This window comes from Rhipicephalus microplus, chromosome 4, assembly GCF_043290135.1.
Source record: "Rhipicephalus microplus isolate Deutch F79 chromosome 4, USDA_Rmic, whole genome shotgun sequence".
NCBI classification, from domain to species: domain Eukaryota; kingdom Metazoa; phylum Arthropoda; class Arachnida; order Ixodida; family Ixodidae; genus Rhipicephalus; species Rhipicephalus microplus.
In genome coordinates this window covers 85066114-85081252 of record NC_134703.1, presented here as the reverse complement: position 1 = coordinate 85081252, position 15139 = coordinate 85066114, and positions in this window count along the sequence as shown.

Genomic DNA, 15139 nt, shown 5'->3' with positions numbered 1-15139 from the left:
CATAGCTACAATCGCTACAAGCGATTGGATGGAGGCAACCTCCGTAGCTTGACAGCTAGAGGATCAGACCTGTTATTTGATGATTGCAAGCTCAGTTATTGCAAGAAGCAAGCTTTTTCTTAGTTCACTTGAATCTCTCAAATACACTATATTTGCTGTGAATAACATCCCCGACAGGATCACCGAAAAAGAGCGCGGATTGAACAGAGACACAAGAAAGAGAGTACACAGTACAGGTGCTTTTAGATGGAGGCGAAAACATTGTAGGCCCGTTTGCTCAGACTTGAGTGCACGTTAAAGAACCCCAAGTAGTCGAAATTTCCGGAGTACTCTGCTACAGTGTCTCTCATACTTATATGAAGCTTTTGGGATGTTCAACCTCACATATCAATCAGTCAACAGCACAGGTGCTAATTTCCAGCTTTGTCTTTTTCACACTTGCTTACATTACCTGAGAAAAAGAGTTACATGATGCAATCCACACAAAATTAACTTCTAAAACCAACATATCTCTATTACCTATGATAAGTGCCGGATCATTTATGCACGCGAAACTCAGGAATGAGATTGCCTAAGCCTCCTTGACCAAGAATGACCCATTAAAATTTACATTGTTTCATCAGTCAAGTCATTGAAAGGAATGCCACCGTAATGATTATATCGAACAGCTAGGAAACAGCTTTCCTCAAGTTTTCCTAAATATATGCTGCTTATTCGTATATGGTTAAGAAGGCAGCAGAATCTTGTGGGTGTACATTATACTTAGAGAATTATTATTTCTCATGAATTCGAGGAAGGTGAATTGTTCATTGTTTTCTACTGGGTTTTGTTTCAATATATTGAAATTCATTGCGTACCTTGCTTTCTGAAAGAAAGCATATTAGGACGGAACTTGTGCCTTTTAACACACTTCAATGAATCTAACACATTAGGAGAGCTGTAACATAAACATGGCTCACTCTAAGAAATTAGTTTTTGAACGGAAGCGATTCACCGACAATACACACATAAAGTATTCGCCAAAAGAAGTCGAGAAGAAGCTTATCCGGATGCCTCAATGAAGTGAGATGGAAATGACCGCAAAAGTAACTCGAGACGTTAGGGCTCGTTTTGTAAAGAGCTGTCCGTTCTAGTTCATAAACATTATGTATATACTTGAAGCTCTTGAGGAAGTGTCATCGATGTAGGCAAATAGCATTCGTCAATAAAGAGGTTGTTTGCAAGACAAAGCGCAATTGAAAAAAAAAAGTGAAGCGAAGAAGGAAAACAAGCTTTATGGCTGTCACATACAGTAAAACCCAGCTTCTTTGCGATGTGGAAGAAACCAACTCTTCCCACTCGGCGCTCAAGACGCACTGAACCTCCTTAGGTAATATAACAAATTGGGAGAAGAAACATACTGCCGCTATTCTAATAGCGGCGATTGACTTGCTGGTCCCTTTAAGATCAAGCAGAAAAGCAAGACAAGTTCTAGTGGGCTGAGAAAAACTTGTATTTACAGAGTGTACAAAAGTTACGTAAGTACGGACATCAAAGTTACAAAAAAAAAAAGGAAACACTTTGGAAATGAACCGACTTCTGTAGGGCGACCCTGCGGTATTCAGCCGAGCCGATGGTGCCTAACATCTCCAGCCCGGTCCAGAACACTTGGCAGAGCTTCGGGACCTCTTCTGATGCCCTCGTTCCTCCGTTTTTTCACAACTCTCAACGAATCGCCGCCTGCTTGTCCACTGGTAGGACAGTACACTTGGTCGATCAAAAACCCGCCAAGAGGGTGCGACCTTCTTAGACGTAAGGGCTTATGCCCTCTCCACAAATAACCAAAGTGTAAATAGCACAAAAATAGCTAACTTTATAGCAAAATGGGCAAGCTCCGCGGCGCACAATTATCCAAACAGAGCAACAAGTATACTGGGGATTGCAGCCATAGGACGGCTTCCCTGTAACACGTCAACTTCTCTACGACGGGGCAATAATCCACCTGTCCCCTGTGTGCTGTAAGAGGAACCGCTAGCTGACTGCATGTGGTTTTATTTACGAGCTCATTTGTCAGCGTAAATGTGGCAGCAGTCGAAGATATGCCAATTCAACAATGAACCCTTCAGGCGCCGACCTGTCGCGAGCACGCCGGCTTCCGAGAGCAACCTCACTGGACTGTAACAGAAGGTTCACGGCAACCCCTGGGGATTCGAAATGCGCGTCACCGGTTTTGCAGGCGTGCAAATAGTACACGGCCGTGTTATAAGCCGAACCAATGTGAGGAGTCGCCACGGTGCGCTGGGTCTCGGAAGAGGCCCATTGATGCGTCGTATGCCAGTGCCGCGAGGCTATTAGGGGGCCGTCACAATGATTTTATGACCCCACCCCTCTTGTTGCCCACGTGGTGGTTTGTTTCTTTTTACCGAGTTAACAGGAACTTTACACGCTCGGCCATCTCTGGCGCTGCAGAACTACGTGGGGTACCATGCTGGCGTCTTACTGTCTGCGTTCACTGCATATCCGGTTGGACACGCTTCCACCAAGTGCAACTAAAGCAATGCTGCATGCCATCAGATAAAGCGCCTCCGCAAGCTTACGACACAAAGTAAGTGGAAGCAAACAAAAACTGCCACGCAACCTACGCAGCCACGCAACCTTAGCGTGGTCCTACACATACGCTGTTTCAAGCTTTTTTGTTGTTGTTTCTGTTAATGAAGTTGTTGTGGCATTGTATTTGGCATTTTACTTTTTTTCTAGCTTGTCACACGTTTTGCAGTGTACTCTCTTATGAGACCGCAGCAAGGGTCGCGTTTGCCGTAGTAATACACTGTCGCTACCGCCACTATCACACAAAGTGTAAGTAAACAAAAAATTCAACGACACAACCGAATTTGAATACGAGTCGCCTGCATGCCAGCCAAGTATTTTACCACTGAGCCACGCCGAGGCTTGAAACTCTGTTAGGAACTCATCATAAGTAGGCCTCATCTCGGGAAAGAAATCTCATTATTGTGTGTAATAAAGCGCTTTAGAACAGCTGAAAAACATCCAGGCGTCACACAATGCGAATTGCTTAACAAGTGGATCGTAGAATGATGCAACCTAATACAATACCCCTCAGATTGTGATGATGATTGAAACTTTATTTTCGCCCAGCAAAGATGCAGGGGAGACCCCGTGCCACGTGGCACTAAGTATAATTCCTCATTGTCATCAGCCACAGCATCCAACGTTGGAACGAAATTTTATGCAAGTGTGTTGAGGGTACCGTGTTTCTCCGAAGAATGACGAAGGATGGCACGGTGCATGCCTTCCAACTACACTAAAGTTATGACTGATGGCATAGTGGGTAGTCTACGCATGTGTGCTTGTAGCAGTTACTCAAAGGGTGTTTTAGTAATGCTCCTAAAGGCCGCTCTTCCAGCTTTCTCTGGGACTGTGCTGTGCATGCTGCGAAGGCCAGGTGTTTTTTTTTTCTTTTGACTGAAAGATGTGCTGCTCTCAGAGTTAGCTTTTGGGCATTGCAGCACCTTCAAACGTTCCCGTCCTCTGAGAGAAGCTGAGGGCCAGAATCAAAACTTCAAAGCTTCTGAATGGCTGAGTGGGTAATGATGAAAGTTCTACTTAATATTCATGCGTAAAACCTTAAAAAGAAAAGCCTATCTGCGCGGCGCAGCGTTGGCAGTAGTGTAATTAAAAAATGCTGGCTAAATATGCTGAAATTAAACGAAGAAAAAATAATACTCCGAGAGAAAAAACGTTTAAAAAGATCTATTTGAAACAGCACAACAGCATAAAGTTTCCAACAACAGCTACAATTTTGCAGAATATAAAAAGTAATCTAGAATAACCACAGCCGAGTAAAAAAAGGTAGGCATTGCTAAGAAATGATAAAAAGTGCACCAGTTATTTGTTATTGTAATCAATAAAAAGAGTTGTACACTCACTAGATGTGTTTGGTATTTCGGCTTGGGTGAAGTATTAAAACAAACAAGAAGCGCCAAGGCCTGTAGAGTCAGTCAATTATTTCTGCGATGTTAAGAAGTTGCCGCTCTCTAAAGCTTCTTTTCTTTTTCCTTATTTTGCAAAATTTGAAATTAAAAAAAAAACATAATCACCTTAGCGTGGCTGTGATAGCCTGGCCGTAGAAGATATGTACTCAAGGAGGTGAATATAAAAAGAATACAACATTATTATTACCAATTTTTTACATGAACAAACTTGCAGTAATCTTTTTCAAGATTGTTGAGCCCGAAAACGAAAATGCCAATAAGGCCTAGCAATTGAAGTGGGTACCTTACTTCACATGGGGTTCATAATTGACAAAGGACACTATTCGCTTTGAACCACGAATGATGCTAAAGCAACTATTTTCTGGATAGGCAGAACACACTTTCTTAAGTCACCGATAGTTCGTGTGTGGCGGAAGAAAATTGCTTTTGTCACGTCTATTTTCGCGTTAACTGTATAAACTCATTGTGTGTTTTTTGCTGAGTTGCCTTTTTCAAAAGTAAACTCGCTAATGAGAGAGAAATAGAAACAAGAAAAACGTGACCCTCACTGGGTGCCATGTGAAAGATCTGCACAATAGTCTCAAACAGCCTCCAACCCTTGAGTCTATTGTGCAGACATATAGACAGAATTGGGCCCAATTAGTGCAAGCATCACAAAATTTTCCTCTCCTATTGTCAGAAGACAACAATTCGGACATCTTCTTTCGTTTATTTCCTTTTTTTCTGAAACATTCTTTTTCGAAGTGGAGATTTTCTATTGGATAAAGAGTTAGCACGACGCATGAGGTCAGCGTAAATTTCCTTTGTCATTCTAATTAGCACAGAGCTCGCTGTAGGTCTGGAATTGTGTTCAGTAGATCATTGCGGGTATGTGTAAAATTGTATAAATGTTTATATTGAGTAATAAAAAAGTTATACTGAATTTTAAAGACTTTGTGTTTGCTGCCTCAGAAACCTTGCCGAAAAACGTTTAATCATTAAATGCCATGTCTTGAACTATTGAAGCCTTGAAGCCTTGAGCATGCCCTTCCCCTCTGTAATGTACTGTGTACCCTGAGGGTGAAATAAATAAATAAATAAATAAATAAATTCGTTAGTGTTTTTCTTATTTAAAAAAACTTCAAAACTTTTATAGAATCGCGAGGTGGGACGTAGGCAAAATTATACGTGGTGTTTAAAGATACATTCATATATTTAGTAAACCATTTCGTATATTTAGTGAATTTTAATTATTTATCGACTTGTGTCACGCCCAATCGGCTGATAATTGCGATAATCATCTCGAATGTTTAACGATACGCAAAAAGAAATAGCTTGAGTTTAATTTCGAAACGATTTAGGACCGCTAAAAGTTTAAATTGTTCGTAATTAGTAATTTTCTTTGATTTTATTAGAGCCATTTCAAAGAGGTATAGATGAAGACGTCTTTGGCTAATTACGCCAAGTAAGCAGCTACGGAGGCAATCTTATTTTCTGGCCAGCCATAGAAAAAGGCGATGGAGCGAACGGTCAAACGAATGTTCAACAGCACTCTTGCGGATCTTTTAATTCGCTTACTCGCTCATGGGTCCACTAACGCGAATTCTCGCGTGCACTTTTGTACTTTCATTATTATTTTTTGTTTTGAAGCCAAGTGATCCATTGTTTTATGAAAAAGAAAAAAACACTCAATTTTCTTTCTTTCGAATACGACTAAGGCGAACGTGGCTTTGTATGAATCCTTAAAATGAAGTGCTTAAGGAATCGATCAATCACACTCTGCACTCTCGGCGCCATGCAACTGCAGAACTTAATGTTTGCGTGGCATGCAGCATAATCATTTACATGCAAATAAGTAAGATTATTGCACCTAAACTTACTTATGATGCAAGCGTGTTTGAGGCAGGGGCGGAAAAATCAATCATTTATAAGAACAGCAAACAATATTGCAAATGTGCTGACTTCGTTCATTTGAATAATAATAACCTGCTTCTTCTGCTCTGTTGTCTTCATAAAACCAGAGCCTTAAAGTTTGGAACAGCTGTCGAAATTTGTGTGCGTTAGTTTCAATAAATAGCTTAGTTTTGTTTGTACCTTGATGGAGTTTTGTCTTAACATGCAAAATCGTTCTAAAAGCTGGTGCTCTCGTGATTATGACTCAAATAGGTGGGAAGACGTCTATGTAATTTTGTTATATTTATGTTTAGTAGGAGTGAATAGTTTAGAAGCTGTCTTACACCACGTGATCTGACGGTTCTATGAAAATCTCTGTATGATTAGTGGAAAACCGGATGAAAACTTGAGTCCACGAAGAGAAATCATAAAATTATATTTGGTGCTCATGCTGAAGAAATCACTGGTTCTCGCACGCATAACTGCCAGAACCTAAAACATTACTTACATTGGAAGCTATAGTGTCACTTGCTTTCCAGTATACAGAGTTGGACCAATAAGACGAACTTGTTGCTGTGTTTATTACTTTACGTTTTATTTACCACGAAAGTACGTTTTCCGCAACTCTGGAAGATTTATTTTGGACATAGCTATATTTTCCGTCTTTCAACGCTATAAAAATAGCTAGTTTGTGCAAATTTCATACGTTGTTTACTCTGCGGTATGTTAACACACTTTCAAGCATTTCGTTATCTGAAATAATTTGCTTCAGCTTTATAGCATATTCACAAACGTTGTGCTAGCCTATCATATATGTCACACTCTCTTGCTATTCATGAACGCTCCGCCGCAGTGGTCTAGTGGCTAATGTACTCGGCTTCTGACCCACAGGTCGCGGGATCAAATTCCTGCTGCGGCAGCTGCATTTCCGATGGAGGCGGAAATGCTGTAGGCCCATGTGCTCAGATTTGGGTGCACGTTAAAGAACCCCAGAAGGTCGAAATTTCCGGAGCCCACCACTACGGCATCTCTCATAACTATATGGTGGTTTTGGGACGTTAAACCCCACAAATCAACCAATCATCATCATTTGCCATTGATAACTGCTAGGCTTAGTAAAGTTATTTTTGTTATCTCTAAGAGATAATGATATCTCAGATGAAATGTTACCCTGAGCAAACAAACGATTTTTAAAATGAGGCGTACAAGTGTCTTATTGCCTTTTACACGCTGTAGCACTTTTTAAAGGTAAAATTGCACAAATATGCAAAACATCCAAGTAGCTACACACACACACACACACACACTCTCACACTCACACTCACTCACACACACACACACACACACACACACACACACACACACACACACACACACACACACACACACACACACACACACACACACACACACACACACACACACACACACACACACACACACACACACACACACACACACACACACACACACACACACACACACACACACACACACACACACACACACACACACACACACACACACACACACACACACACACACACACACACACACACACACACACACACACACACACACACACACACACACACACACACACACACACACACACACACACACACACACACACACACACACACACACACACACACACACACACACACACACACACACACACACACACACACACACACACACACACACACACACACACACACACACAAGGGCCGTTGTTGAATCTGTGAATGCTGCCCTCCAGAGACTGAAATTCTCTGATGCTGCTGCTGAGTATTCTAAGGCTGCATTGTTCGCACAAGAAGCCCTTTGCGAAGCGACGTACCAACGCATTCACGCACGCGTGCACACAAACATTGAATTGTCTTTTATAATCGCACAGTGGAGCCGAGACGGCGAAATTAGAACGAGGAAGTGTGCAAACAAAACGGATTTATCGTGTGCTCATGCCAGGTGTTGGGAGCGGGGCACGTAGCGAAAGTCTGTCACCATTGTAATAAAGCGCCACCTAGCAAGCTAGAGGGGCGCGACATTGTGTACGCGTAGGCCTTTAAACTGAAATATATACCAGCATGTGACAATCCAGCGGAGAGACTAACTTGAAGATTTGAGAAGATGCAATGAAAATTTATATGCACACCAACAACAAAGCGTATGATCTTTTCTATACAGAACAACTTGATATTTTTTCGTATGTGTTTATTTAACATTGCAAATATGAAGGCTGTCGGAGACAAAGAAGGCATAGAGATTCGGAAAAGCAGCGTCAACTGTAGCACACTAAAAAGTGGTGGTGTGGTGAGCGTACACCTATGTGTGGGTAAATGTAGGCCAGCAGAGGAACAGTGTAACGTTGATGTATACCCATAACAAGTGACACTAATAAAAGCAGCAATTAGAAACAACAAGAAATGTTTCTGTTGAAGTGTTTCAACCAAGTTTTATTGCAAACAATCTCACTTTGGTCGTATATACTTCAGCATAAGCAAATATCTTCAATTTTGCATTCTTAAAGTCACTGGACTCTTTGTGCGAGCACAAGTATATGAATATTCAATGTTATTTAAGATTAGCGGAACAAAGAAGAACCTTTCGTCACTGCAAAACGACAACGGCACGAGCATCTTCGAAAGCAAAATGCAGGTTTCATGCATGCTTGATATGCAAATTTTGCTGAGATGTTGAATACTTTGTGTAGAAGAATGAAATAAACGTTTATATTGCGCAACATTGTTAGACTTCAGCAATGATGCACTTCGGGAATGCAAGGGCACTTTATATCCAATTTTATATGATCTAATTTTGTAAACATAACATATGCATTTCTATCATAGAAGCGTCACTTTGCGCTAATGCGAATTGTGGTTAAGCGCCACTTGAGTTGGTCTACGTAGCACTCTCCAGAATATACATCCTTGCAAGCCTGAGCGCTACATATCAGCTCACCACATTCGGTGTTGGTAGTACCAAAATGGCAGTTTACTTCGTTATGCAGCTTTAAAGAACTGATTGTATAAAGCATTTGCGACTGTTCAGCACGTATCTGTGCGTACAACGTTTGTACATATATCTAAGGTCATTTCGTAAAGCTTTGATCAATAAAAATATACCAGAGCCACGTTCCCTCCACATACTTCGAACAACACGATTCCCTTAGAACGTGATATGTGCCAAATGTTTCGTCTAAACAATTTACCTGCGCATAATAATTTTGCTGTACCTCAAGTTAAGAAGGCAATGACCAAAGCGGTCAAAGTAACGCTGCAAGGTATATAGATAGATAGATAGATAGATAGATAGATAGATAGATAGATAGATAGATAGATAGATAGATAGATAGATAGATAGATAGATAGATAGATAGATAGATAGATAGATAGATAGATAGATATGCTCAAAGTCGCCGGAGTTCGCAAAAAAATGCTTCGCATTTATTAGCAGATATATGACGCCATAAGTGTCGTGGTGGAGTGCGGAACAAGGCGTTTTAAGCGGGACCGCTGAAATCGATAGATAAATCAGATCAGTCGGCAGAATTAGTTGATTGATATCGCTGAACGTAATTGGCAGCAGAGTTCCGAGCTTAAATATGCATTTGGAGATTGTTTTTGGGCTATTAACATTATGAACATTACTGTGCCACAAAAGCTTTAAGCACTTTAAGAAAGAAGGAATATGGGCATGATGCACGTAGACTCAAATGAGAAGCTTAGATAATTAATCTCTAATTTTTACGTGCAGAGGTGCAGATATCTTGATATCTGTGGTTTCCTTCAAGGACGTACTGCTCAATTTTTGGTCGTGCCCAAATAACACTCTCTGTATTGAGTGCTCAGCTGTGCGTGCTGTGAGATATCCAGAGGGGAGCTGCGTGAGAAACACAATTCACACACTTGTGGCCAGCGCGGTCTCTCAGGAAATTGCCTTCATTGCTCTGTTATAATACGCGAATGATATACTTACAGAATCTCTGAGTTGGGAGGAAAACACTGTACATAGCAGTCTGCACCGGGTAATGAAGCTGAACGTGCAAACGTTGCTTGTGTGCCTCGGTCTTTGTTTTTTTTTTATCCACACGCTCATCTGACGAACTCGCCGGCCAACATCGGAATACAAATGCTTGAGAAAGAAGCTTGGTACCACCATAACACAACAATGACCTTCAGCTTGCCCACCGGCAATAAGCCTCACTTTTGAAGAACAAAACTAACCTTGGTTCAAGTATTCCAGATTGTTAAATATAAGGTGCCCTCAACTGTGCCAGGGCTATCACAACATGTATAACGCTTAGGAATATAATTTATCCAGCTGAAATAAATCACATTCAATAATATTCTAATGAATATTGTACATGAAGTGTACTGCATGCATTTGTTTCAGTTTCATTTTAGGTCTCTTTGACGACGTCTGACTTTCGTGCCCTAGAAATTGCGCCAAATGTTCTGTGGGCTGGGAAGCTACTACAAAATGGAAGTCTCATTCATACGCAATTAATGTAGCTACCCATCATATATATCACATTAGTTTTTATTTTGTGGGCTGAATTCAGTTGTACGTCTGCATAAAAGAATTGAGTCGATGAACTTGCATATTTGCTGAAAAAGATTGAGCTGCCCAAAGAATCTGGTAATTGCAGGAGATGCGCATGCACGAGGGAGCATGCCGGGAGATGACTTATTGGTGAAAAATATTTTGTTTTTCATCAGTTCATGTATTGATGATCCGCCAGCACCTGCGAAATCTTGCTGCATGCGCGAACCTGGCGGGCATCACCACGTCCCGGTTCAGTTGCTTTGCAAATTTGCTGCACCTATCCTGGGTTGGGACAGTCTCCGCGATGGGGCCCACTTTTGACCTATCGCTGGTATCATGTGGTGACGGCATCATATGACGCTAAGTTACCGGATGTGATGCTCACCTCAGAGGCTAACATCACCACGTAATGATGTCTTTTTTATCACTGGTGTTGTCGCCGATATCGCACGGCACTGCTGACGCTGCCGTATAATATTCGTGCATGAAGCAACATCAACGTCTTTCACCTTAACACAAGCTCTTGCGTATCCCACGTGTATGTAGATTATTCGTGGCACATTGCCGTAGTTCATTTATTGCCTAATTGAACACCTGAGCAAAGTTCGTAAACTTGATCGACGGCCCAGGCTAGAACTTCTGTCGAATCAAATTTCGAACACGCTATTCTACTCTCTGTGCTTCAGGAGGCTGCATTTACGGCTCGTAAAATCCCACCGTTTTATTTCAGTTCTGGTTCACCGCGTGAAAAACAGCTTTTTTCCGGTTCGCGATCAAGCTGGCAAGCTCATATATATATATATATATATATATATATATATATATATATATATATATATATATATATAGCCCTATAGCCCTATTATGTACTGGTCATGCTAGGGACGTGAACAGCTAATCTAAACTACGACATCACTTCACTAGTGCAAAGAAATCAAACACAAGAGCACATGGCAACGAACACACTGAGCTAAGCTTCCATCAAAGGTTTTTGTGTGTGTGTGTGTCAAATGAATTTTGTGTAAAGAAGATTTTTTGTATTGAATGGAATAGAAAACGCGTTGAAGTTGTGGAGTTATCTATCTCTATATAATTGTAAATCGCAATTCAACCTCTGAGTTAGTCAGCAATGCAATATCACCGGCAAAGCGCAGGTTACTAAGGTACTCTCCATTAGGTCGTATGGAGAGTACCTTGGCAACCAGAGGCCCATTCTAGGGCCCATTCTAGGCCTCTTGAAAGCTCCTCTAAGCACGGTGTAATTAGCATTGGGGAGATCGTATCCCCTTGTATTACACTCTTCTTCATTTGTATTCTGTCACATCCTTTATAGAGCACTGCGGTGGCAGTTGATTTGCTGTAGATTTCTTCCAGGATGTTTTTATATGCTTCGTCGACACCCTGATTGCGCAGTGTCTTCATGACTGCTGATATCTCTACCGAATCAAATGTAGGGCTCAACTTCACATTCTACGAAGGCTATGCATGTATTCTGAACGTTTCTTTTCACCTGATTGACAGTATGAATGTGGTTGATTGTTCAGTAGCTCGTATGAAATTGTGTTTGATGTTTCGTTTGATTGAATTCCAACGTCGTGTTAGTTTTGTTAGCAATGGACTTTGCAAATATCGTGTAGATGGTGGGCAGCACACTGATTGGCCTGTAATTTTTTGAGTCTATGTTGTCTCCTTTCTTATAGATTTGGATGATGTTAGTATTTTTTCAAGATTCTAGTACCCTCCCCGTCAGGAGACACTTCAAAAACAGGTTGGCCAGGTTTTCTAACAGAATCTGGTCCGCGTCTTTCAGCGGATCTGACGTTAGCTGATCTTCACCTGCAGCTTTGCCCCTTTACATTTCCTCGAAGACATTGCTGACTTTTTTTGTCGCAATTGGTTGGATGTCATCTGTGGTACTGCTAGTTCATACGCTCTGGCCGTGGTTGTCTTGGCTACTGAACAGATCTCTGTAAAACTCTCCCGCTACTTTAAACATCCTACGTATGTTTATGAAGCCAAATATATTTTTATTTTCCTCCTGCTTCCTCGGAGCCAGCGCAATCACCAGTGCTCCCAAAACATATCAAGATTGGTGCCGTACACTTTTCTTCGATGGAGAACCTAAATAATGACAGGCATCCGCGGCCTATGTGTGAACTAAGAATGGTGCAAATAGTCTTTTCATGTGTCGCACAATCTCATATATTTGCAACCATTAACTGCTCAACATTTACAGATCACTGCCTATTTTATCTGCACAGCATAAGGTATTTCGAAGCCATCGACAGCATCTCTAATGTCGACAATGGCCTCGTTTACACCAAAATACTCCGAGAACCTAGGCAGCTGAAAAAATAACGAAAATGCTTGTTGTTCCCTGTTGTTTTCTGCAACACTTCATTATACGTGTGTTTTTGAAAATTTTCGAAGACTTCTCTATAACCTCAAAGATTGTTCTTTATTTACATAAACACAAATATGCGCTTTCGCTCACTGGTTTCCACGCGCGAGTGTCACTGTCTGCGGTGTGAATGCTCAAGGTCAACACCAAAATAGTGAACTTGAAAACAAAATGGTCACTGTTCATGACCGCTTTTCATTTCTCTTCTTATACGTCTGTCTGCACATGAATTCCTTACCATTACCTGAAATCTGAGCATTAGCAAGCCACGCATTTCAGTCTCGCCCCCCGCCTTCACGCTTCCCCTTGTTATCCACCAAGTTTTGTTCTATGATCTCTCTTTAGCGGAATCAGAAGTTCTATCCGCACACTTCGGACAGTCGCAGCCACTAGATCAGTCATCACCAGCACTTGGCATAGAAAGGGTGAGAATTAGTATTCTCACTTTAAATTCTAGATAAATAACAGAAAGTTATGAGAATAGAACCACTAGTTTGCTTTCTTATGACAGTGTCGTTGTAAATTCTTATCCTGGTCAGCGTAGAAACTCCTAAATTACAAGCCATCTTACGTAGCAGATGTGCTAGTTATTGGTAACTAAACTTGCTCATCTCAAGAAGCGCAAAACTATTATCAGATGAAGACGCGGAAATAAGACGAGGATTATAGCACAAGTTCTGTTGCCGGGTCTCTTCCATGTGAGAGTGCAGTTTTGCGGATATCAAAACGTGTTAGTGGAAAATGGAAGCCACACTAAGAATCTTCGTAATTTATGTCCGTATTTTGGTATAAAAGTGGCGACTCCTTTTCAACCAGCGCTTTTGCCGAGTAAGCCTTGAGTGGTGCTAACGCATGCGAAAGGAGCTGCCTCTGTAATATTCGCTTTCACAATTCACCAGCACATCTAAATGAAGCCGGCCAGATGTCACCTATGGAAGGAACACCACTTCTTGCTGAAAAGTGGAGATAAGCTAAATTAAGGGGGGCTCGTTTCAAAGCTGATAACGTCAAAAAAGCTGAAGTGAATCTCTATGTACGCCACCACTGCTTCTCACACAAAGGGTCAGGCCATTCGGTGAGTTATAAGGATCAAAAGAAAGACAGGTAGCACAATAAATACCATGCATGTGCTATCTCTCGGCTGCATTTGAGACCCTTTGTAAGGAAACTTGTGCTGATAAAGAAAGCCTCATTATCTGCAAGCCATTATTCAACAGACTGCTTAAGGGTGCCTGCTTTCCATACATTTGTTGAAAAAAGACGATAGGTGGCATAAAATGTGTCCAAATATTTGGTGCAAAAGTGAAGATCACAGCCTCTAGTCATACAACTGAGCATATTGCTTCATGGTTTAGGAATAAGGTTGTTTCAATATCAGCGCGGAAATGTCCGAAAAAGTAGCAGATTATGACATTTTGCTCAGAAGCCGTGGCAGTGGTGCGGAGTCAATATTTTATTGCACGCAAGTAGCATGTTGCTTGGGGCGCTACACATTACGGTTATTGTTGCAGTCGTTATTGTTTTTTCAGCACCTGCTCTGTAATCACGCCGCCTGCGGCAACAAATAGTACAGAAGACTATTAGTAACCACATCAAAGTAAGGTGGCATGTTTAGCATGTAATTTGTATGTATCGTATGCATGTTCTAACCAGGGCTCAACTCCACATTCTGGCAGTTCAAAGGGGCTCAGTGGCTACAGTTTTCTGCTAGTGACTCAAAGAGCACGTGTCCGATAGTGACCACGGTGGTCGAGATTGAGCTCTACAAGCAGGATAAATATTAATATTATTATTAATACTATTATTATCGTTGTTGTTGTTGTTGTGGGAAATAATATTCCACTGATACATTACGTTCCGCAAATACGCTACTAAGCACGTCGTAGTCAAGAGCTCCGCGAATTTCGACTAAGTGTTGTTCTTCAACTTGCACTGATGTCACACAGCGCGTGGTCATCCAACATTTCGCTCCCACTGAAATGGGACGGCCACTGCTGAGATTGACCTTGCGTCCTGTAGGTCAGCAGCCGTCCATCCGAACTGTCTGAATGATTGACTTGACCATATATACCACATGTGACTCATGTGATTTGAAAGTGTTAGGAGCTAAAAACACACATTTAGGCATTCAGACGTCATAACGCTTTATCCGCGTTCAGAGCACTCCGGTTCTGAATGGTCTCAGCTTTATAAGAAAGTCAATTTTATACTGAAGAAAAAAACTCCACGCAAATAAGTATAAAATACAGAGGCGGCTGTCTTCTTCAAAAAAATAGGAGCTTGTCAGGCGAGCAGACATCGTGGTGAAGTACGCATAACAGCG